This window comes from Felis catus, chromosome B3 (genome assembly GCF_018350175.1).
Source record: "Felis catus isolate Fca126 chromosome B3, F.catus_Fca126_mat1.0, whole genome shotgun sequence".
In the NCBI taxonomy this organism is placed as follows: domain Eukaryota; kingdom Metazoa; phylum Chordata; class Mammalia; order Carnivora; family Felidae; genus Felis; species Felis catus.
In genome coordinates this window covers 121,275,370-121,301,428 of record NC_058373.1, presented here as the reverse complement: position 1 = coordinate 121,301,428, position 26,059 = coordinate 121,275,370, and the positions used below count along the sequence as shown (strand labels likewise).

The 26,059-nt window shown below is 45.4% G+C and overlaps 1 long non-coding RNA gene across 3 annotated transcripts in view; it reads left to right on the top strand.

Moving 5' to 3' along the window:
• The window catches only part of LOC111560903, a 156,855-nt gene extending 131,123 nt beyond the window's left edge, over positions 1-25,732 (top strand). The window contains exons 5-7 of one of the 3 annotated variants that reach the window (XR_006599824.1): positions 6,576-6,867; positions 22,705-22,876; positions 25,014-25,732. This is a non-coding gene — a long non-coding RNA (uncharacterized LOC111560903). Of the gene's footprint in view, positions 1-6,575; positions 7,554-22,704; positions 22,877-25,013 lie in introns of those variants that run through there. The other 2 variants (XR_006599825.1, XR_002743198.2) reach the window with 2 other exon arrangements.
• The last annotated feature ends 327 nt before the right edge of the window (positions 25,733-26,059 follow it).

Genomic DNA, 26,059 nt, shown 5'->3' with positions numbered 1-26,059 from the left:
TTTGGACTTCCAGCTTCCAGAACTGTGAGAAATAAGTATCTGTCATTTAAGCCACCCAACCTATGGTATTTGTTCCAGCAGCCTGAGCTGACTTAGGCAGAAAGGGAGTGGCAGGGGCACGTGGGTGGCTCAGTCAGCTAAGCGGCTGACTTTGGCTCAAATCATGATCTCACGGTTCATGAGTTCAAGCCCCACATTGGGCTCTGTGCTGACAGCTCAGAGCCTGGAGCCTGCTTCAGGTTCTGTGTCCCCCTCTCTCTCTGTCCCTCCCCTGCTCGCTGTCTGTCTCTCTATCTCAAAAATAAATACACGTTAAAAAAAAAAAAAAAGAAAGGTAGAAGCAAAGGTCTTAAAATACTTTTGGACAAAGATGCCTACCACCCAAGCAGGGACCCAGCATCGTAAGGCAAGAGCACGGGGATGGTTAGGGTGCCAGTTTTGCCATTGACCCAATCAGTTCTTTACCCCCTACCCCTGTCTTCTACCAAATATTTTACTGCTTCCTTTACCACTGTAACAGGAAATCCATAAATAATATAACCTACTTAAATGCATAATTAAACTGTAACATCATGAGTCCAAGTGTAATGTAAGGAAGAAATAAAAGTCATTTATGTAAAAAAAAAATGTGACTTATGTAAAAAATAAAGTGACTTTAGGTGTAATATAAAGAAAAAATAAAATCCAAATAATTTATAACAAAACCATTTATATTTTAACCTAATCAGTGGCATAAGCCAACATAAAGGAAGAGTCAGTTGGAGATATCTGAGTCAGGTCTATAGTCTAATCATATCGTGCCAATCAGTTTTCTGATTTTGATAATGAACTATATAGTTAGGTAAGATGTTTCCATTGGGGGATGCTGGGTGATGGGTATATGACACTTCTCTGTACTATTTTTGCAGCTTATTTTGAGTCCATACGTATTTCAAAATATGAGCTAAAAGTTTTAAAAAGAAGTTGGATGCTTGCACCTATTTGTAGATTCACTGTGAATTTGACAGCTTCAAATACAGACAGATACATCCTTCCAGACAAGCAAAATGCTATGAGTGGTGTCCCCATTTTGTGATTTCATTTTCTGAAACGGTGAGCAATTCTTGGCAAGGTCCTGAACAAAACAAAGTCTAGTTTCACCTTGATACACAAGAAATGAATTGCTGGAAAATTCGGTGATATTAAAAACTTTGCAAAAAACTGCTTTATGTGTTACATGTAAGACACCGTTAGGTCCAGACTCAGATCACTCAAATCAGGTTTTTCACGTACATGGATATCCAGTGGAATGTCCAAAATTCACATGGGACAGGAGACAGTCTTTGTTGTGCAGGGTTACCCTGTGTGTTTTTGGACGCCAGTCTCCCTGGACACACCCACGAAATGCCAATGTGGAAACCTGGTCACTGGAATAACCAACACTTACCCCTCATACACAAAGAGCCATTATCATGAACTGGGTTCCTAACATGCAGAGGGGCAGGAGAAAGGGGATTCATTTAATATTAATTGTCTTGAATTTGGGCCTGAAATACCAGGCTTTCTGCCACTCTAGGAAATGGTTTGCAACCCCCTCCTCTGTATGTTTATTCGACTCCATATTCCTTTAGCCTGGCCCATGTCAATCAACATCGTCTTTCTGAAGCCACGTTCCAGGAGCTGAATTTCTGGATACAGCTGTCATCCTCCTGAGAGCAATCATCCTCTTGGCTTGGTGCAGAGAGAGAGAGAGAGAGAGGAGGCCTAGCCACAATCCCGAAGACCTTCCCCACTGTGTAGCCCAGCCCCATGCCTGAGACCCACCCTTGCTCTCTAGTCTGCTTTCTGGAATTTAGAAACTGGGTAGGACTTCCTGCCATCCTACGACATCTCCAAAGAATGAACTGCTCAATCAAGTGTCACATTTTCTTACTAATGAAAGGAAAACATGGAGCTGGGATATGCTACCCTTGGCAAAACTGCTCTTAAACAGAAACAAACTGCTTATGAGCTGTGCAACGCTGAGCAAGTCACTTAACATCTCTGAGTCTTTATGTGCCCACATTATGGACAGATCATGTGAAATAGCTTGTATGAAAGAACTCTGCAAACTATAAAACTTATATTAATATGATAAATTGCTATCACTGTTAATTGTCATTTGCACCAGTCCAATGATCCATTTAAATACGCCAATGAATAAAAGAGCAACGGATGGGAATCCACATGAGTTACAGGAACATAGAATACACATGCTCTTCAAATCCATCATCTAGACCAGGGGTTGACAAACCATGGCCTGTGGGGAAAATCCGGCCCACAGCCTGCTTTTGTAAATAAAGTTTTATCAGAACAGAGCCATGCTCCTTCAGTTACATCGGGTCTTGGCTGTTTTTACACAACAGTAGAGTTCCGTGATTGTGATAGAGAGCAGATGGCCGGCAAAGCCTAAAATATTCACTATCTAGTCCTTTCCCAGAAAAGTTTGCTGGCCCCTTATCTATACAGCCAACAGAAAGATCTGTCTAAAGAGTAAAACCATGTCCCTACCCATCCCTTCACTGGTTCCTGATGACGACAGAGTAAACTCTTAAACATAAGAGGTGAAGCCCCTCCACACCCTGGCTGCGGCCACCAGCCAGCCTCCCTCTTCTCCAAACTGCATGCTTTAGAAACAAGCTTCTCTCTGGCAGTTCCCCTGCTCAGTGCTGTTTCTTACTCCGTGCATTTGCCAAGGACATGAGGCTGGCTTGGGATGGCTCTGGCAGGCTGAGGCCAGAACACCTTTCCCAACTCCCACTTGGACCGCTTAGCCCCATCCCTGGAGGCCTCAGCACCTCCATCCTTGAAACACGGATTCGGTGTTCCTCTCAGCCTTGGAAGGCCCTGAGGAGTGAGCGTCACTCAGGAACTTGGCTCTGGGGTGCATAAAGCCCCAGCTCTATGCCTGTCACCCAGGAAGGAGCAACGAATAGCTATTCTTACAGATCGCTACCTTTGGGCACTACCAAGGCCCAGATCGTTCCAACTTTCAAGGGATCATGAGGATTCAGGGGGAGAAGGCTCTTCCCCACGACCCACCTGCTGCCTCACTCTCTCTCCCCTCTCTGGGAGATGGCAGGGATCTTTTAAGGCAGGTGACACTATAATTTCAAGTGCTGTATAACAACTTTTTAGTTACACTTGATAGCATTTCCTGAGAAAGAGCTCACGTCCACAGTCATTCTGGGCCTCCTACTGACTTGAGTGTAATTGCTGCTAATAGACAAAGAGGTAATTACTGTATAACCTGCCTTCTGGTTTCAAAGCAAACAATCACATGTGCTGTGCTCTGGGGGGCCGGGGGCACATCTGAAGGGTGTTACTGTTGTACCCGGTTGGGTCGCAGGCTCTGCCCTGCTCGAAAAGACCCAGTGATCCAATCAGTTATAGGACCACTGAATCCCTGGCCAGGAAGAGAGTGGAGATCCGAGGGTAAGCACAATAACGCCCCTCAAAGATGTCCCCATCCTCATCCCCTGAACCTGGGACTCTGTTGCAGTACGTTGCAAAACGGAACTAAAGCTGTAGATGAAATGAAGGTCGCTGACCTTAAAATAGGAAGATTGTCCTGGATTATCCAGAATGGCCCAATATGATCACAAGGAACCTTCCACGTGGAAGCCGGAGGCAGAAGAGAAGGTCAGAGAGAGGTGACGGGGAATGGACTCAGCTGGCCATGCCGTCTTTGAAGATGGAGGGAGGGGACCACAGGTCAAGGGATGCAAGTGGCCTCAATAAGGGGGAAAGCGAGGCAGCAGATCCTCCCCGGAGCCTCCAGAAAGGACCACAGTCTGCTGACACCTGGATTTTAGGCTAGTGCATCTCACGTTAGATCGCTAACCCACGGAACTGTAAAATAATATGTCTGTGTTGTTTGACGCCACAAAGCTTGTGGTCACTGGTTACAGCAGCCATACAGGACTAGTGCAGGGCCCTCATTTATTCCAGCTCCTTAGCTCCCTGCAGCAAACCTGATTCCTGGTCAGCCGGTGTCTGCTCGAGGACTTCCAGGAACCAGGAGCTCACTCCTTAGCACAGAGCTTATCAGATACTGGTCAGCTGTCGTTGTGGAAAAAGCTTCCTTTGTGGACTCAAAATCTGTCTCTCATGGCTGTCAGTTTCTCTTGGAAAACACCCTTGTCCAGTTGTCTCGCCTGACAAGGGGTTCCAGCCCTGCCCCCACCTCCGGCCATACGGCTGGTTCTGGGCAGCATAGGACTCAAGCCAGAAAAACTGGAACCAGTGAGACCCAGTTCTTGGACTTTGGTGGGAAGACCACCATTGAGGAAGAGGAACGCTTCTCACAGAAGCCGCAGGAACCTGAATTTTGAGCAAGTACCCCAGCTTCTTGTGTTGCACGTCTCCCGGTCACACTTTGAGAAACACCGCATGGGTGTTGTTTATCTGGAATCTCCATGTGGACCCCATACATGTGGACTCAAGTCCCAATCCTGGAGGGGCCTTTGAGCTCAGGATCTTATGAAGGCAAGAAAAGGATTATCTGAGAAAACTTGAGCCTACATGAGAGGAAACTGTGGGTAGTTTTGTTAAACATAGAAATATGTAGTTCATTAAGAATAATATTATGGAGTCACCCCAATTTACTTGAGGTCTTGTCTTCTAGCTAAATAGTCAGCCGGGCTGTCGTCTCTGTCTCTGTCTCTGTCTCTGTCTCTGTCTCTCCCTTCTCACGCACACACCAGGTTATGGAGAACAAAGAGGGGCCCAGGAGGAACCCTCCGTTTCTCTCCCCCAGCCCTAGGGCAACCAGGAAGTTAGTCCACACCTCCACACAGAGAGAGAGAGAGAGAGAAAACAGACATGTTTTGAAAACTTAGGAGGGTGTGTTTTTAATTGCTTCACAGCATTGGTGAAGATCAAGAAGTTTACCTGTGAAAGAAGAGGTTTGGAAAGTGTTAAGCACCATCACAGGTACTATTATGAAAGAATCATCCCACTATTGTGAAAGCAGAACCGATTCTGATCACCAGCCTGATAATTTCTTAACCATTTACATTCCCCTCTCTGCCAGTTTCTGTCTCCCTTCTTCCCCTCGAATGCCTACTGGAAGGAGCAAGCATTCCTGACAGCCCAGTTGGGAACATGGGATGGGTTAACCCAGCTCCAAGCCTTGTGGCACATAGTTAACACTCCCCACAGGGGGCTGGGAACCCCTGTCTCCCTCAGGGTGTGTGCGTGTGCAATCATGTGTGCCTCCCGGAGCATAGGGAGAGGATCCAGTGATATTTCACACAAATGAGAAATGTTATTCTGCAGATTAAAGCCTCGCCGAGCCTGGTTTTGTCTTTATTTATGCTTTTCCATTTCCCTCTGCGTTGACATGGGTGCCCATGCCGGGGAGCACCGAAGGACGTAATTGGCGTGGTGAAGGATTGTTGCGCAGCCCCCGATGCTCCCTCGCAGGGCTACCCCCCTTCTTTCCCCCATCTGTCACCATCTAATGTGACAAAGTTTTTATCGGGCATTGAGGCACAGGAGATTAAAAGTAAATACTGCAATCAGGAGGCAGCTGGGGAGAAAATGCAACGCATTTCACAGTAAGCTGCACAGCTCATCAGGGTAGCCTTGTGGCTCCAGGAGGCAAGGGTGGTGGGGGAGGATGGAGAACTCCAGGTGGGGGTGCCGGGGAGACACAGACTCCAGCAGCTGCATTTTCACACTTTGGCCGCTAATAATAAAATGATAGCAGTCGCCATATATCAAGTGCCTCACGATGATAGTGTAAAGTTAGCGTAAGCTCCTCTTTAAAAGAACCTGAAGACCAGAGAGTTTAAGAAACACTCCTGAGTGGCCAGGATCCCCTCTCTTCTCCCACCGCTTCCTGCCCTCTCCTTCAATGAACAAAGATTAGAGTTTGGGTTGGCAAGATAAATTGTCACATGAGAAATGTGGTTTTGTTACATCTTCATTTCTACATTGCACGACACACAAGCTTCCATCATTAATTCATCCCATATTGTCATTTAGAATGTAAGCTCTATGTTCTGTTTGGTCTTTCCTATTTGGTATCTCCAGCACTTGGAATATTCATTGTGTGGCCTGTAGTAGGTGCTCAACAAGTATTTGTTGAATAACTGACTGAATGAATGAATATTGGTCCAGTCCAATATGGTAGAATATTGGCCAACTAAAGTATGGTTCAGAGACCAGTAGCATTGGCATCACCTGGGCACTTGTTAGGAATGCAGAATCTCAGGTGCCACCCCAGACCTCCTCAATCGGAATCTGCCTTTTGACAAGCTCCTCAGGTGATTCACATATATGCCAAAGTTTAAGAGACATTGGCATATATATGAGACCCTTTGTCTTGATGACCCAAGCTTTCTTGCTCCATCATCGTGGGTGAAGGGAGGTTGAATTTCACATTTACTTCTGTGATAGCATTTTATGCATCATTAAATCCCATTGTTAAATCACCACCATTATATGATCTTTCGGGGTGGTCAAAATCAGCCATGTATGGGCACCTACAAATCCTTTCTTTCCTTGTCTCCCTGCCCCTTTACTTCTTTTCCCTTCTTCCCTCCTTACAGGTCCCAGCTTTGTGGTCCTGGCCAGTAGTGGATCCTTGAAACCTTCAGATTGGGCACTGTCCTTGGCCACAATACTCTCTGTTGAAGACTTTATCCCCTCTCACAGGGAAGAACAAAGAGGGGCGAGGAAGAAAGAGAACTCAATCCTGCTGAGCTTTGAGCCGAATAAGCCTCTACTTGTTGTGGTCCATTGGAAAATAGAGTCCTGTTCCTTAATAGAGTCGTATAGCTTGGGAAACTGAGACCCAGGAGGCAGGAGAGGCCCCATGTAGGCGATGACACCAAACACTGAGTAAGTATCACGTCCTTAATAGGAAGATGGAGACTGAGCCAATGCAGCCTATGTGCTACAAAAACAATTTCCCTTGTTGAGTTGTCTCCCTTTCTGCTTCAGGCCCGTGGGCTCCACTGCCTTGGGGACAAACATCACGGCCGCGACACTCATGTCATGCTCCAGCCTCTAACATTGCCAGCCTCTGGCTGCCAGCCTTTCGATGATGTAGGATTTAGAGCCAAAAAACATTATGTCAGCTGCTCAGTGGCATCCATTATCACATTACCACAAATAACTTTATCAAGTACTATAAATTTAAATGTGTTTTTCTCATCTTAATATTTCCAGAATTAGAATGCAACTTAGAAGAGATAAGTACATTTGATATATTGCTTTAGTTAAGAAAACTTTTATGGAATTGATGGCATGTGTTATAATTGTTGGTGTCTTAGAATTGAGAGAATGTGGTGCTAAGGCTCTAAAAGAATGGGGACACTGCACAGGTACATTTTGATAGATGATAAGGAGCTTAGGAAATGTGGAAATGAGGATAAATTCATAAGCACTGAATAATCATAACTGATACTACTTACTGGGTGCTTATTTTGTGCCAATTATACATTTTCTCTAATTCTTAAATAATCCCCACAGGAAGATAATGTGATTTTAGTCATTTTAAACCTATGTATATGATAGTCTCCACACTGTGGCCTTTTTCTTGAATAACAGCTTTATTGAGATATAATTCACATGCCATGAAATTCACCTTCTTAAAGAGTACAATTGAGTGGATTTTAGGATATTCACAGGGTTGTGCCTATAGTCTCTTTACCTGAATTTCTTGGGGATCTGAACTTATCATCTCTTATATCTGCCATCATTCTCTCATAGTGTACTATTTCCTTGTGAGTTTTGTAATTTTGGATTATGAGCTTATCTTTAGTGACATTTTATGTGTGGAAATCCTCTATCAATTGGATCGAGCATGTGTCTCTCCAGAGGGGGACCTGACTCACAGGTTCCAGTGAGGGAATTGGTGGCTTCCCTGCCTGGACCTCAGCATACATGTGGCTACTGAGGAATGCCAAAGACCATAAAGCCTTGTGCACATATTTGGATTGTTGTCAGCAGCCCCAGTGGCCCCTCCACGCTGGGGGACAAGCTCCCCGAGAGCAGGGGCTTATCTTACTTTGCTCACCACTGCTCCTCTTGTGTCTATATCAGTGCCAGCCTTGGTAGGTGTCCAATAGGTAGCCGTTAGAGAAATTAGTCATCCCTTGGAGATTACAACAGGACGTCTTTGGGTACGATTATTCGGCCAACCTCAGAAGGGGTCTTATGATCTTTTCAACTTTCTTAACATTCTAGAAAAAGAGACAGAAATCCAATGAGGCCTCCTGGCATGTAGCCTCATCTTCTTTCCATCCTACCTACTACCTTGGAAAGGAGGGGCAAGGTTGGTGGAGACAGAGTTCTAGCAAGAGTTGCTGTGGGATATGCCAGTTCACTCAGAGGTATCCAGTAGTCCTCAATCTGGATACCTAAGCCAAGGATGGAAAGAGCGATGGCTCTGTTCACTTTACAAGTATTTATTGAGCGCCTTTCGTGTACCACGTGTTATGCTGAGCTCAGCCAGGAGAGGAGTAAGACCCAACACCTGTTATATGTTGGGAGAGAGGCACAAGCTTTGGAATAGGACAGGTGTTGAGTTTGAATCCATTTTCTCTACTTATGACCTATATGACCCTGGTTAAATTAATCTCAGCAATAATTTCTTTATTCACAAAATAGCAATTGTCATTCATTCTTTATATTACATGGTGAGCATCAAAAAATTCTGCTTTGGCTTTTCCCTAATCCTGGAACCAGCACTTAATTGTGTGACTTTGTAACTGGCAGGCCTCCTGGGTCTCAGTTGACTTCCCTTTCGAATAGGGATTTCACTCCAAGCGAGAGACTGGAGAACACTTGCTAAGCACTTTCCTCCTCAGCTCTGGCCACTTTTGCAAGAGCAGGAGTCTGTAAATAGCCAGATGCAAGTGGGCCTGGGGTGCTCCTGGGCCCTACCTGTCTGCCTCAAGGGTGAAGGGGAGGTTTCACTGTGTGTATATAACCCATTGGCGCCCCTGGCACCCAGGTTGGAACGTTCCACTTTGGAAGGCTGTAGGAGGACTAAATGACATGATCTATGGCAGTGTTTCTTAACAACCACACCACTAACGTTTTAAGCTAGATAACTCTTTGTCGTGGGTATTGTTCTGTACTTGGTAGAATGTTTCACGGTGTCTCCGGTTTCTACCCACTAGATGCCAGTAGCAACTCCCAGTTGTGACAATCAAAACTGGTTTTAGGCATTGCCAGATATCCTCTGGGGGACAAAATAGTTGCTGGTTGAGTTATATGGAAAAGCACTCTGTAAGGCTAAATGTGTGAGCTATCATCCTTGTAATGAATTACTATTACTATAGTGCCAAATGCTGACAATATGCTACCTTTGAGGCAGTGCGTGAACATTTTTTTAAAATGGGGCCTGAGTGGGGAAGGGGCAGAGAGAGTGGGAGACACAGAATCCAAAGCGGGCTCCAGGCTCTGAGCTGTCAGCACAGAGCCCAATGCGGGGCACGAACTCACCAACTGCAAGATCATGACCTGGGCTGAAGTCAGACACTTAACCTACTGAGCCACCCAGGCGTCCCAGAATTTAACACATTAACCAAAGCCCTATGGAGGCAATCTGAGATCAAGTTTAAATGGGGAAATTTGAGAAAACCTTAGCAAACAGGCAAGGAGAGTGCTTTAAAACAGCTGGACAGGGCGCCTGGGTGGCGCAGTCGGTTAAGCGTCCGACTTCAGCCAGGTCATGATCTCACGGTCGGTGAGTTCGAGCCCCGCGTCAGGCTCTGGGCTGATGGCTCGGAGCCTGGAGCCTGTTTCTGATTCTGTGTCTCCCTCTCTCTCTGCCCCTTCCCCGTTCATGCTCTGTCTCTCTCTGTCCCAAAAATAAATAAAAACGCTGAAAAAAAAATTAAAAAAAAAAAAAAAACTGGACAGCACGTTGTCTGCAGCAGACTAGGCTGAAAGAGACAAGAGACCCTGTTCTGGTCTCAGCTGCCTCGCCACCTGCTGGGCGGCCCCAGGCAAGTCCCTCTCCTCTTGAGCCTCCGTTTCCTCACTCGATGGACTCTGAGATCCCAGAGCAGATGTCCGTCTTCTCTGACCATCAAAACGGCCACAGATCAGGGAGCGAGGTCCTCCAGCAGGAGCTGGGAAGATGGCCTATCTCTCTGTGGCAGTTGGGAATGGGGCACGATTTGGAGCCAAGGTGGATCCACGTGGATAAAGGGTCGCCAAAGGTGATTAAAGATCAGTCGTGGCCCTGCACCCCATGGCAGAAGACATGGCCTTCCTAGGCTTGGTGGGGTTTTTTGTTTTTGTTTTTTTCTTAAAAAAAGCTACCTAAAACCAAACAGAGTATAACTGTTTCTGCTTTCTAGGGAGGAAAGAATCATTCAAATGAGTAAGGAAATAAAGCTCTCTATTCCTTTCTTCCTCTAGCTAAGACCTGTGAGAGGAAGAGGAGAAAGACAGAAAGGTCCAAACACCTGCCGTGTTTTCTGTGGCTGAGCAGTGAGGCCTGTAGTAACTAACTGGTCTTTGCAGAACCCAGCAGAGGGCTTCAGAGGGTCAGGTGAGCCCAGAGCAAGGACAACCAGGGGCCTAGATCATCCTGCACAATAAATTGAGGGAGTTGAGTTTCTGAGAGAACTTGAGAGGAAAGGCAGATGGGAGAAAAGGGCACCAGAGTGTCATGAGGGTCACATCGGGTTGCTGATGTGACCAAATAAAACTCCTCCAAACTTCCAAAAATGTTTGCTATGCACCGAAATGACTGCCTGTGTCCGCAGTGGTTGAGAGGGTGGCTATTTAGGAAATGGAGCTGGACAGCAAGGCCAGCCCGAGTGTGTTCGATGCCTGAGGCTGCCACAAATGAGGGGGCTTAAACAACAGAAATGTATTCTCTCACAGCTGTGGAGGACAGGGGTCCCTAGTCAAGGTGTCAGCAGAGCCATGCTCTTTCTGGAGGCTCTAGGGAAGAATCTTTCCCTCCCAGCTCTTCATTTCCGGCGGCTGCTGGCAACCCTTGGCACTCCTTGGCTGAAAGATACTTTGATCTGTTTCTGTCGCCATATGGCTTTCTTCTCTGCGTGTCTGTGTCCCTGTGGGTCCTCTCCTCTTCTTACAGGGACATCAGTTGTATAGCATCTAGGGTACCCCCAATCCGGTATGACTTTATTTTGACTAATTACATCTGGAAAGACCCGATTTCCAAATAAGTTCATCTTCTGAGGTTCCAGGCGGACATGCACTTTTGGGAGGCACGCTGTTCAGCCCAGTTCACGAAATGAGAGGCACTGTGATCCGTAAGTGGAATCCTGGGGGAAGCAGAAAGACCCCAGGCCCTTCCCCCACCCCCATCCTTGCATCACATGCATGCGGGGTGTGGCCTTGCACCTGTGTAGTGGACTTTGGAGCAGGTGATTCATGCCCAGAGCTCTTTTCAGATGACTGCTGCACAGTTAATGGCTTGCACTAACCAGCTCCCGTGGCCTTCCATCCAAGGGTCCTGCTGCTCCCGGGCAAAGCATCCTCTTGTTTGCAGTATGTATTAATAGTGAGTATTTGTTGTCTGTGGTCTCTGCTCTGGGCTTCCAATTCCCTTCTTTGAGTACATAGCTCTTGGATCCCCGTTTGGAGACCTGTCTTCCTTACTCTTAGACTATATAAGGCCCCATCCAAGGTTTCTGAGCCTGGTCAATAAACATATTCAATCCCCCTGGTCACAAAGGTGGATGGGCACATGCTTCAAATTAATGCAATCACAGTGATTCCCTGAACTTGTACAGAAAAGGAGAATTCTTTCTTCTAGTTTTGAACCTGCAACCCTGCAGTTTGGACCTCTAGCAGCCACTTTGCCATTGTGAGGTCAGAACTTCCCAGAAAATGGAACTCACACAGAAAAAGTGGAATCAAAAGATCAACAGAGAGAAATTGGGGTTTGATGTTCTCAGTAGCCCCTAGATCAAGCCTTGCCTGAAGCTCTCCTATTGGTCTTTTTAGTTATCTGAGTCATTAAATTACCACCACCTCTCTTCCTTACTTTGCTTGAGCCATGAGTTTGAGTCATATTTTCTATCACTAGTACAGAAAGTTTATTAATTATAATTCACTTAGAATGGATCCACCAGACTGGGCTTTATAATTTGTTTGGTTGGAATGCTTCTTTTTGTTTATCTATGGAACAACCCAGATTAAGAAGTGGATGGCATGCCCCTGTGGAGTGTCATTGCAGGCCCCTGGTAGAGTAGAGTAGAGCCTTCATCAGATATATGTTTTTTAAGTTTATTTATTTATTTGGAGAGAGAGAGGAGGGGCAGAGAAAGAGAGAGGAGAATCCCAAGCAGGCTCCACACTTCAGCACAGAGCCCTATTTGGGGCTTGAACTCACAAACTGTGAGATCATGACCTGAGCCAAAATCAAGAGCCTGATGCTTAATTGACTGAACCACCCAGGCGCCTCATCAGATATTTTTTGAGTGCCTGTCTTGTATTTGCCTGGGAAGGGGCTTAGATTAGACTGGTGGCAGTGGAGATACAAGAGGGAGGTAAAATCAACAAAACCTGGTAGAGATGGGCCATCAGTGACATGGGAAAGGAGGTGTCCTGGCTGGGTCCTAGGCTTCCAGCTTGAGAATGGAATGGCTGCCACGTCCTGAGATGGGACACATTACAGAGGACCAGGTGTCTGGGGAGGAGGGGACCGGTGAGTTTGGTTTTGACCATGTTAGTGTCTTATGCCTTCACAACTTCCAAGTGGGGGTGTCAGATAGGGAGTCGGACACACAAACTAGGGCTTGGAGGGGAGGCTGGACTAGAGTTACCTGAGTGCGGGTCTCTTGTCTACAGATGCCGCTGAAGCTGGAGGTGCAGGGGAGTGGCTGAAGATGGTATAGAACGAGATACGGAGGCCTTGGGTCGGGGCCTGGTGGAGCACCAGTAGGCGGAGGGGTTCATGGCCAAAGCCATCCTCTACCCTGCTTCACTGGATGCCAGGGCTTGTCTCTGAACCACTGCTGTCCTGACTCCTGAACTTGACTCCTGAACTTGATGCCCTGGTCTGGTTCATCTGAAATAAGCTTCTTAGAGAAAGAGACTGGGTCTGTCTTGTGCGCCACTGAGGAAAAGGCTGCTGGTGTGGCCTACCCTCTGTGCGCTCACCCCTCCTCTCCGCACCCTCTGTGCACTCACCCTGCAGGTACTCGCTGAGTACCTGTTGGCTGAGGAAGCATGTTTAGGTCTATACAGCATTAGGCTGGAAGCACCAGGGAGCTGACTCCCCTGGGAGCAACCCTTGACCCTCCTTAATAACCGCTGGGAATGGAGGGCAAATACCCCACCTGTTCTGCCTCCAGAAGGGGAGACTGGCTCACACACTCCCCCATAGGTACATGTACACACACACACACACACACACACGCATTGCCTCACCTCCCTCCCCACTTCCAATAGCCCTCTCCTGTCCTGGGGCTGCTGGTCATATCCCAGCCAACCAGCACACTCTCGTCCCATCTCTGCCTCTCCCTGGGGGGGATCCAGCCTAGGGCAGCTGGGTGCCCATAACGGTGCCTGACCTAGAGCCAAATGGCTTTTGAGGGTCACCAACTCCTGCATCTGCAGCACGAGGAGACGGCCCAGTGAACTTTGGTTGGAATGAGAACCGTTGATCCTGTTCCTTATCCGTCCCAGCCTCTGTGCCTGTGCACATACACTCGGGGTCTCTGCATGGTCACCACCCGGTTCCTCCCCCTGATCAAAGGAGGTCAACTGAGGAAGCCAGGTCCCCAGCACCTGGGCAGCAGGCTCAGCAGTGTGAGCTCCTGCGCTCTTGGCAGTGGCCCGCAGGCCCACCCCCAGGGTGTCATGTCCACATCCTCTTACAGGGGCTCCCAAACTACGGGCAGCCCTGGCAGCATGACCTTCTAGTTGTTTCTGTGCTAACACACTGGGGCTAATCAGATGAATATGTGTTGGTGTGCCTGGCACCTGTGTGTGTGTATATGTTTAGCGTGTGTGTGTGTGTGTGTGTGTGTGTGTATACATGTACCTATGTGTTTTTGCTTCCATGTGTATTTGCGTGTGCGCGGTGGCTGCTGTCATTATGCTGCTAATGGAAATACTGCCACGGATCGCAACTCTCAATTAGCTCCTGGGGCGATCGCTGTGACAGCCAGTTACCGAACAGCAAGGCCTAAAGGAATGAATTAATTTGTAGTACACGGCAGTTAGAGGCACCGTGTTAGCAACAGACTCGACAGCCAGAGACCCCGATTAGAGAAGCCAGGACCATCGGGCACCTGCAGGTACCTGGGAGGTGTCGCCCCTGTGGCCCTGACCTGGGAAGGGGATCAGAGGGACACCAAGGACCTTCAGTGAGCTCAGGGCCATGCCGCCTGTCAACTGTCTAGAGCTGTACCATCCACCCCCAGGGGAGGAGGACCCTGGCTGGCACACAGCCAGAGCAGAGGCAGGAATGCTAGGAGCTGGGAGGGATGGTGAGGCCTTGTCCTCTCTCCCTCTCTCTTTCTCTCTCTCTGCAAACAGGACCTTCGATGGACTCATTGGGCTGGAGTGTGGCCAGGTCTCTTCAAGGAGGCAGTCTTCCCGGGTCAGCTCAGGGAAACCCTAGGGCACCGGGGAAAGACAGGAGCCCCCCACTCCCTCCATGTGTTAGGATTCTTTCTGTTTTCATTAAAACAAATTAAATGTTTATTTTTGAGAGAGAGAGAGAGAGAGAGAGAGAGAGACAGCGTGAGTGAAGGAAGGGCAGAGAGAGAGAGGGAGACACAGAATCCGAAGCAGGATCCAGGCTCCGAGCTGTCAGCACAGAGCCGGATGTGGGGCTCAAACCCACAAACCATGAGATCATGACCTGAGCCGAAGTTGGACGCTTAACCAACTAAGCCACCCAGGTGCCCCTACCATTATCATTATTATCACAATTAGGTAGTGAAATTTTTAAAGGAACATAGAATTGTAGACAATGAAAAGACATCCTTGACCAATAGACTCCTGTGTGAGGAGATGGGAACACTGAATTTGTTTCTTGTCACTGCCTATGTATGATGTGCATTTGTCACTGTTTTTCTGCTTGTTACACCTGTTATTTTCTTCTTCGTTAATGTCTTCTTGTAGAGGTATCCTGTCTTTGTCCGTAATTGAGACCTCTGGTGATTCAGAATATCCATATTGGTAACCAAGTACAAGGGGACATTGGCTATGCCCGTGACGCCACTCCGTCATTCCCTCAGGCAGAGTGAGGTGGCTGTGCCCACCTGGGGGTCTCCCTGACCCAAGGAGGTGTGCCTGCCCTCTGAGAGTCTTACAGAGCCGCAGGGAGGGGGGTCTGCTCCAGCCCCAAGAGGGAATCAAAACATCCCTCAACCCCGTTTTCCTCAAGTTTTACCTTCTCACCTTCCTCTTTCATAACGCCACCAAACTTTTTCAAACTTCTTCAGTAGCCTTCACCCAGCACCTCGATTTCCTCCTTCCAGTCTGGCTTCTCCTCTCCTGCTCCGCTGAACGGGATGCTACAGCATCAGCGACAACACAACCACCACCCCCAGCTGCCCAGCAGCACTCACACCTGCTGGCCACCTCTTGCTCATCCTTTGTGACACTTCATCTCATAGGTCTATGACCTTGCCCCCTCCTGGCTCTCCTCCTTCATCCCTAATCACTCACGTCTCCTTCACTGGCTCTTCTTTCCCCTCCCGCCCCCTAGATTCAGGTACTTCCCAAAGTTCTTTGTGTCCTGCCATGTCCACTTCTTCCCCCTGAAGAGTTGTCTCTGTCTGCTGGGGCTGCTGTAACAAAGAACGTAGACTTGGGGCTTTAACAAGCAACATTTATTTCTCACAGTTCTGGAGGCTGGAAGTCCAGGATCAAGTTGACGGCAGATTCAGCACCTGGCGAGGGTTCTCTTCCTGGTTTGTAGATGGCCGCCTTCTTGCTGTGTCCTCCCATGTGCAGAGAGAGGGGGATTTTCCTCTTCTTATAAGGACATTAATCCCATCCTGAGGGCTGTTCTCTCATGACCTTATCTGACCCTAATTGCCTCCCCGAGGTTCCACTTGCACATACCATTGCTTTGGGGATTGGGACTTCAACATGCGAGTTTGTCTGGGAATACAAACATTCAGTCCATTGGATAGGTCCATTGCTCTGCTAGCCTCAAAGAGCAACTCAAGGCAGATGACTCTATGCCCATCTCCTCCTGTTTCCCTGCTCCCAGATTGACTAAATAAGTGTATTGTCACCCACCTTTTGCAAAAATCTCTCCAAATCCAGGTTCTACACCTTCTAATCCCGCCTGAACATGCAACCAGAGTCATTGTCCCAAAGTTCAGCTCTTTGTCAGTTTTCTGTTTGATAGATCTCAATGGCTTCCCTCTGCCCTTGAAGAAAATTAACACTCCTTACTATGACATTTAAGATCCCTTGTAATCTGACTGTAACTTTTTAGTCTTATTTTTATAAGACTTTGTAGTCTTATTTTTCCACGACATATCTGCTACAGCCTTGACATATTTTGAACCTCAAACCACTTGCATATCTCACCACTATAAATTTGCTCAGTTTCTTTCCTTCTACCTGGAATACCCTCCCAAGCTTTAAAAAAAATTACTTTTTTCCTGATTATAAAATATATAGTAATTATAGTAAATGGTCTATAATATCTGTGGGGTCTAGTAATCCAAGGCATGATATTAGCCAGAAACCACCCCCACACTCCCAGGTACCATCACCTTAGATCAGCCTTATGAAGTGTTTGATTTTAAAGCCCAACTTTGGTTCATGAGGTATTTCCTCATCTTACCAGAAGCAGTTTTTTTCTTTCATCCTAAATACTGTAGTGTTTTTTCCCTAAGAACAAAGACATTCTCTCACATAACCTTAGCATAATTATTAAAATCGTGTAACATCATAATTATCAAATCATTTAACATTGATACAACACCATCCTTGAATTCACAGTTGATATTCACATTACATCAATGGTCCCTTTAGTATCCTTTCTAGCTGTCTTTCCTCCTCTGTCCAGGACTCAGGACTACAGGATTACAGAGTGCATCCAACTGTCATGTTTCTTTCCATCTCCTTTGATCTGTAATATTTCTTTAGCCTTTCCTTGCATTTCTTGATCTTGACATTATTTTTTAAGAGAGCAGACCAGTTATTTTGTAGTCCTTCATTCTGGGTTTGTCTGATGTGTTTTTTTTTCATGATTAGATGGAATGGATGCATTTGGACAGGAATTTCACAGAAACAATGTTGTGTTCCTTTCAGTGCATCATATCAGGAGGCACATGATGTTGATTTGCCCCAATATTAGTGGTATCAACTTTGATCATTTGGTAAGAAGATGTCCACTAGGTTTCTCTATTGTAAAGTCACCAAAGTTCCCTCTGGAATGAAGAAGTCATTTATGGGAAGATACTTCAAGGTTATGAAAATATCCTGCTCCTCCTCAGACTTTCACCATCGTTTCACCATCATTTCACTATCGTTCTAGCATTTAGTGATGATTTTCTAACTCCATCATCCCTTCTGTGTTTATTAGTTGGTATTCTACTATAAGGAAAAATTATCCCTTCTTTCTCTTTACTTGTTTATCAATTTAAATCAATATGGATTGGGGGGATTCTTATTTTATTTATTGAGCTACAATTAATTGCTATTAATTTTGATGATCAAATTGTCCCAGACTTTGCCATCCCTTCAAGATGGTTTCTGTGTCTCCATTATTCTTTGGCACACATTATTGTCTGGCACAATGAGGTGTTTTGGGCTCCTCTTGTCCTTTCCTTGTTCCAGAGCTGGAATTAGATTTTTCACCAAGGAGCCTTCCAGGCCCAATTAGAGTTCACTTATCTGGAGATCAGTGGAGGGCCTCAAAGGAACAACTGCCATGTATATGTCATTGTCACCGTGGTCCAGTTGGCATGTGTTGTATTAAGATCTCTCAGAGTATTTGTGTTTTAATAATATGTAGTAATAATAATAATAATCTTATTTGTTAACCGAATTATTGTCATTTCTGACTTCTCATATGTACTTTTTTTCATTAAAGATTCAAACACACACACACACACACACACAGTGATATGAAATGTAAACTATAGACTATCATACTACAAGAATAGACATTGAAGGATTAGCAGTCTTCCTCCAGAGAACCAAATGAAGAAGCAATCTAAACCAGAGGTCAGCAAACTACAAACTACTCCTGTTTTAGTAAGTAAAGTTTTATTGCAACACAGCCATACTTGTCAGGCTACCTATTATCTATGGCCACTTTTGCCCTATTCCAGAGTAGAGTAGTTATGACAGATTATGCAGCCCACAAAGTCTAAAATATTTACTATCTGGATTATTACCAAAAAAGTTGGCAAACCCCTAGTCTAGATGAACAGATGCTGAGGATCCAAACCAATAGGAAGAGGAACTAATGCCTATTAATCCCAGCTCCCACATGCGACTACTTAGAACAGCATTGCTTCTTACATGGGGGATGGGACAGCTTGTGAAGTCAACTTGTAAAGAGAAAATCACACACAGCCCAACTCACCCTGGAAAGTCTCCTGGAAGTTGCCATGTTGGAGACTGATCAACTCTTGCTCACAAAGGCCTGCACAGACAGTGTTACCAGCATCTACAAATCTGCGTGGAGCATTTCAACAATGTACACACCGAGGTGCATGGAACTGCACTAGGCAGTTTTCACCAGCCCCAAGACCAGAAGGATCAAATCTGCAGCGTAATCAGCTGCAATTCTGAAACCAAATCACATATGGGCTGGCAGTGTTTACAGGGAATAAATGATTAAAAACCCTAGAATAGCATTCCCCAGAAGCTCTTTCATTTGGAAAATTGCAAAAGGAAATTGAAGAGAAGTGGAAAATGTTTTGCCAACATGAAAGCTAGAGAAAAAAAAAAAGCCCTCTTAAACATATGTTGAAAGAGACTGTCTTTTATATCTGTATCTCTGTAAATTACCTCAATTATTAGTGAGAGTAATAAACACCATCTCACTATGAGTGATTAGAGAATGGATTTGAAAGACCATTGCAAATATGTTTGAAACTCTATGCCCTGACGAATACAGTGACGAGGCACTATTTCATACCCATTGGGTTGGCAAAATACAAGTTGGATTATAAATGATGACCAGGATATGGGGACTTGAGAATGCTTATACATTGCTGGTGGGATTAAACTTAATAAACACTCAGAAGAGCGATTCGGGAGTGACTAGTAAAGGTAAAACGTGCCTGCCCGGCCACCCAGCAGGTTGTCTTGTGGGTAGACACCCCAGAGCAGCGGTGCTCCAAGTGTAATCCCAGACTCGTGGGGATCTTTGAGGTGCTTTAGGGGACCTGCAAGGTCAAAAATGTCTTCAGGATAATACTAGGAAGTCATTCGTTGGGGCACTTGGGTGGCTCAGTTGGATAAGCATCCGACTTTGGCTCAGATCATGATCTTACGTCCGTGGCTTCGAGCCCTGTGTCGGGCTCTGTGCTGACAGCTCGGAGCCTGGATCCTGCTTCCGATTCTGTGGTTCCCTCCCTCTCTCTCTGCCCCTCTCCTGTTCATGCTCTCTCTCTCTCAAAAATAAATAAACATTAAAAAAAATTTTTTTAAAAGAGAAGTCACTTGTCTTTTCTGCTGTGTTCACATTTGCATTGGTGGTGTAAAAGCAACGGTGGCTAAAACTCTGGTGCGAATCAAGGCGGTGTCCCTAAACCATACCAGCCCTGCTTGTACTCTGTGCTGCCGTGCACTTTGCAGGGAGGAAAACCGTTTTACTGAGGAGCATTCTTGATGGAGCAGTAAAATTTTTAATTTTTAAAAATCTTGACCCAGAGTCCCTGTCTTTATAATATGCCCCGTGATGAAATGGAAATTGCACATAAAGCCCTTCTGCTGAATCCTCAAGCACAGCGGTCCCCAGGGAAAGCACGTATGTGACTGAGCTCAAGGATGAACTGGCCACTTGTTCCACGGAGCACTGTTCTTCCTTGAAAGAACTGCCAACAAACTATGGTTATTTGGGTTTTTGGATATTTGGCAGATATTTTCTCAAAACTGAAGTGAGCCTGTCACGTCAAGGAGAAATAGCCGATAATATTTGTTGCCAATAATGACATCTGAACTTTCCAATTTTAGGACCCTTAGGTCTGCCACTGTGAGCACGACAGCTTCCTAATACTCAGGCTTTTGAAGATCAGAGGTGATATTAACAAGTGAAAAATTCTGAGATTGTCTCATGAAGTGTGCTAACATCTGGAAGATCTACAGGGCTCGGTGAACCAGTATTTTCCAAATGACTAGTGTATGGTGTTACAAAAATCACGAGTTAAAGATGTATGCAAAGTACAAGATAGAGCGATGCATCTTTTTTTTTTTTAAGTTTATTTATTTTGAGAGAGAGAGAGAGTGAGAGCAGGGGTGGGGCAGAGGCAGAGGGAGAGAGAGAATCCCAAGCAGGCTCCACGCTGTCAGCACGGAGCTCAGCTCAGGGCTCCATCCCATGAACTGTGAGATCATGACCTGAGCCAAAACCAAGAGTCAGATGCTTAACCGCCTGAGCCACCCAGGCACCCCGAGATCAATGCATCTTAATGTAAGGGTACAAAAAGTTCACTGAGATGGTTTCGGATTTCACATTGCAGCTGATCTTTAAGAAATAGTCACTTGTTGAGTTTTGGTTCATTATCAGGGAATATCCACAATTATCTGAACATTACCACCCCCTTTTCCAATTATGTATTTATATGAGGCCAAGTTATCCTCAAAAATTTCAACACAAACAATATAGTTTTTGTAGATTTATAAAAATGAAGAACATCATTCATCTTACTATATTTATCTTACTGCACTTATTTTCTATAAAAATATGGTATTTATATTGATATAATGGGTTTGTAATTATTATTTTAAATTAATAAATAATTATTTTTAAAATTCATTTTAATCTATAAAATGTTAACTATGATACCCTACTGATAGATATAATTCCCTGAAACGAAAGCTCTTTGAGGTCCTCAGTAGTTTTTAAGACTATAAAGGAGTTCTGAGATAAAAAAGTTGAGAGGTGCTGCTTTAGAAATCACTCTTACAAGGAAAAGTATATAAGGAAGTTCACATGGCATTGCTTGAAATAGTGGGAAAACTGGAAAGAACCTGTTTTTCAGCAAGAGAATGGATGAACTGTCCAGTGATATAATGTCATATAAATTTATTTTAATGTATTAAAATTTACATGTATTAAAAAATATGCATGGGGGGGCATCTGACTGGCTCAGTCAGTGGAGCACGTGACTCTTGATCTTGGGGTTGTGAGTTTGAGCCCCATGTTGGGTGTGGAGCCTACTTTAAAAAAAATGCACGGGGATGATTTATATCACTTTCAAGATAAAGATTCCTCTGAGTACAAGTAAGAGAGAAAAAGATGAGAGAGTGAGGCTTAGACTATATAACGTTATAACATTTCTTAAAAACTCAAAGTTCTAAAGCAAATGAGCTAAGGTACATAAGAATTCGGGGTGCCTGGGTGGCTCAGTTGGTTGAGCGTCCAACTTCGGCTCAGGTCACGATCTCACGGTCTGTGGGTTCAAGCCCCGCGTTGGGCTCTGTGCTGACAGCTCAGAGCCTGGAGCCCGTTTCAGATTCTGTGTCTCCCTCTTTCTCTCACCCTCCCCTGTTCATGCTCTCTCTCTGTCTCAGAAATAAATCTTAAAAAAAAAAGAATTTGTTTATATTGTTTTCTGCAATTTTCCGTATGTTTCAAATCTTTTGCAGCTGAAAACAAAGAATCTTTCTCCTTTTCAGTAAATGATTTATTTCAGAATAGAGGTGTATAATTTTGTTCAGTAGTAAGTACCAGCTGCTCTCTGCTTGCACTAAATCAGGGTTAAATGTGTACTTAAAGATTGTCAGCATAACCCGTGTTAATTCTTTCTCTGCCTGGGGAACCCTTACATATTTGTGTGGCCTTATGATCGGAGAGAAGAATGTATAGGGGAAACTTTCACTTTCATTGTTGTTGTTTTTTTTTAATTAAACTCTGTACCCAGTATGGGACTCGAACTCACGACCCTGAGATCAAGTCACGTGCTCTACTGACTGAGCCAGTCAGATGCTTCAGTCTGTATTGTTTTAACTTTGTACTACAATTATATTTTTCAGGAAAAACAATTAAATATGTTTCCACTGGAAAGTAGTAAAAAGTTGTGTCTGTATTCAACTTTAAAATAGTACTGAGAAGGGCGCCTGGGTGGCTCAGTCAGTTGAGCGTCCAACTTCAGGTCACGATCTCATGGTTCATGGGTTCATGCCCCACATCAGGCTCTGCGCTGACAGCTCAGAGCCTGGAGCCTGATATGGAAACTGATTTTTCTCATTAAACCTGGAATGATTTTTTTGTGTCGTTAGTTAATTTTCAATATCACTATTTTCCTGGGTACCTAATATTCCACCATACAAAGTGCAGTAAGTTTTGAAAAATCATTCTTGTGTTTTTATTCACTTTGGCTGCTTCCAGTTTTTTGCTATTATAAACAATATTGTGATGCATCTCAGTTGTATATAATAGTCATCTTGACTTTTGATTATGAAGGAGTTCAGAACATATTCCAAAATATACCACTCTGGCATATCGACTATTTTGAGTTAAAGGCACTTGAAAAACAGCAAATGTAAGAAACACATTCTGACTTTCCCTCTTTTTCTTAAAAGCAGGAGATGAATTCCCATAGGAAAGATGTCTTTCCAATACCAGTAGAAAAGTAACATTCTTATCATCAAGGACAAGAAATTGAGACCCGGAGAATTCTATCCAAACAGACCTTGTTAAAATAACTCCACTTTCTTTAGCCTGCCCACATAGTTGTGGCCTCATATAAAGCAAGTAAGTTTCGACATTTCTTTGGGCTTTCACTCCTGATAGGGGCTCCCATGTCACGTAACATGTGCATTAAATAATTGTATGCTTTTCTCCTGTTGACCTGTCTTATGTCAACTTAATTCTTGGGGCCAGTGGAAAAGAACCCAAAATAAAGGTTAAAGTTGCTTGCTCTACAATTATTTCCTGAAATCTTAGCTGTGTAACTTCCCTTGGGCAAAGAATTTAGCTTCTCTGAGCCCCAGGCAGGGTCAGAATCATTTCTAACCAGGGGCGATTTCTTCCCCCTGGGAACACATGGCAATATCTGGAGACATTTTTGTTGTCACAACTGGAGGAGGGAGAGGCTGGCCCAGTGGGCCAGGATGATGCTGAACATATCATACACAGGACAGTCCCTACGATGGAGAATGATCTGATCCAAAATGTCAGTGGTGGCAAAGATTGGAAACCCTGGAACAGAATGATCCCTAATGTGCCTTTGTGCCCAGGGCGAGTCTAATGAAGACTCAGGTTAGAGGGGTGGGTCCTACCAGCTCCACTATAGAATCCCAAAGGGGCTTTCTAAGCAAGGTTGGGGGTGGGGTTCTGGAATCTGGGTAGTTTTGTTGTTCAAGTTCCAAAAGTGATTTTGATGAAAGCAGCTTAAAAGTTTGCATCAGCTTTGGGGCGCCCGGGTGGCTCAGGTGGTTAAGCCTCCAACTTTGGCTCAGGTCATGATCTCATGGTTCACAAGTTTGAGCCCCGTGTCAGGCTCTGTGCTGACAGCTCAGAGCCTGGAGCCTGCTTCCGATTCTGTGTCTCCCTCTCTGCCTCTCCCTTGCTCATGCTCTGTGTCTCTCTCTCAAAAATAAATAAACATTAAAAAAGAATTTTTTTAAAAGTTTACACCAGCTTTGGGAGATATCTGTGGGAGTTTCCTGGGCACTCATTCATTCATTCATTCATTCATATTCAAGGTGCTAGGATTAAAGAGAGGAGTTTGGGTTTCCTGGGTGGTTAGTCGGTTAAGCGTCCGACTTCAGCTCAGGTCATGATCTCATGGTTCGTGAGTTCGAGCCCCATGTCAGGCTCCGTGCTGGCAGCTCAGAGCCTGGACCCTGCTTCAGATTCCATGGCTCCCTCTCTCTCTGCCCCTCCCCCACTCTCTCTCCCTCTCAAAATAAACATTAAAAAAAAAAATAAAAAATAAAGAGATGAGTTAGACAGAGTCCACCTTTAAGGACTCAAGATCTAGTAAGGAAGGTAGACCCACTAGCAACTCATTAGCAATTCAACTGTTAATGTGACAAAAGTACAAGCAAAATTCTTTGAGCACAGAGGAGGGAGGGACCTACCGTGCCTGAGGGCTTCAAGGAGGAGGCTGACTTTTTGGGTCTTAAAGGAGGAGAAGGGAACCATAGGGAGGAAACCGTGCACTTTTTTTTTTTTTTAAGAATATCACTTTTTTGGGGGGGCACCTGGGTGGCGCAGTTGGTTAAGCGTCCGACTTCAACCAGGTCACGATCTCGCGGTCCGTGAGTTCGAGCCCCGCATCGGGCTCTGGGCTGATGGCTCAGAGCCTGGAGCCTGTTTCCAATTCTGTGTCATCCTCTCTCTCTCTGCCCCTCCCCCGTTCATGCTCTGTCTCTCTCTGTCCCCAAAAAATAAACGTTGAAAAAAAAATTAAAAAAAAAAAGAATATCACTTTTTTTTTTTAGTTTATTTATTTTGAAAGAGAGAGAGAGAAAGAGAGAGAGCATGAACAGGGGAAGGGTAGAGAGAGAGGGAGAGAGAGAGAATCCCAAGCAGTCTGCACTGTCAGTGCAGAACCTGATGTGGGGCTCAAACCCTTGAACCTCGAGGTCATGACCTGGGCCAAAACCAAGAGTTGGACGATTAACCAACTGAGCCACCCGGCGGGCCCCAGAAGACATACATTCTTGACTGCACCAACAGTAGAAGGAGATCCCTTAGCAGAGAGAAGAGACAGCAGGTCCAGAAAGGACGGGAGGGAACTTGCCCCCTCTTGACTCAACATTTGCCACAGCTACACAGCACAGCTGCATTTTCAAGCAACTGGGTAATACAAACAATGCGAACGAAGTCTTGTTTGTCCAAAATTTGAAATAATGCAGATCCTACTTTATGTCTATTTCTGTAGGAAAATTAGTCCTGAATGCACCTCTCACATAAAAACTGGCCTGCTGGGAAGGGAGCACCTGCTCAGGGTTCCAGAGAAGTGTGAGGCCCTGCCCCATCCTGGAGGAGCTCACGGCCAGGTGCACAGCCCCCGTCCTCCTCCCCACCGGTGGCGACCTGTGATGCGAGTCAGGTGGGTGGAAAGGCAGGTAGAGGAAGCTGGGAGGAGTCTAGCAAAGAGAGGTGGACGGGGGCCAGGTGGAGACAGTATGGATGGCTGAGGGAGCTACATGGGCATTTTAGAGCAAGGGCATTTAGAGCTCTGTCCTCCAGAGCAAGGACAATGGGCAGAAGAGTTGGAGTGACCTGCCACCGGAAGCCACAATTGTCCCTTCCCGTCCCACTGTACCATAATACCTCTGTTCTTGTCCTCTCAGCTTGACTGTTGGTTGCTTAATTCGGTCAGGAAGTATCTATTGAGGATTGTTCTATGTACTAAGACCACACCAGGGAACAAAGTATACCAAAATTCCTGCCCTCATGATGCCTACATTCTCGAAGGAGACAGATCATAAGCAAAATAAACAGTTTACATAGTATAGCAGGTGATAAGTACACTGTGGGAAAGCACAGCACCAAAGGTGACAGTGCATGTTGGATGTCTGCGCATGCATGAATTAAAAAAAAATTTTTTTACCATTTATTCATTTTTGAGAGACAGCGGGAGACAGAGCATGAGCAGGAAAGGGGCAGAGAGAGAGGGAGACACAGAATCTGAAGCAGGCTCCAGGCTCTGAGTTGCCAGCACAGAGCCCAACCAACGCGGGGCTCAAACTCATGAACTGTGAGATGATGACCTGAGCCAAAGTCGGATGCTCAACCGACTGAGCCACCCAGGTGCCCCCCGCCTTTTTTTTAATTTTTAATTTATTATTATTTTTTTGCACATGCACGAATTTTATTTTTTTTTCAATATATGAAGTTTATTGCCAAATTGGTTTCCATACAACACCCAGTGCTCAGCCCAAAAGGTGCCCTCCTCAATACCCATCACCCACCCTCCCCACC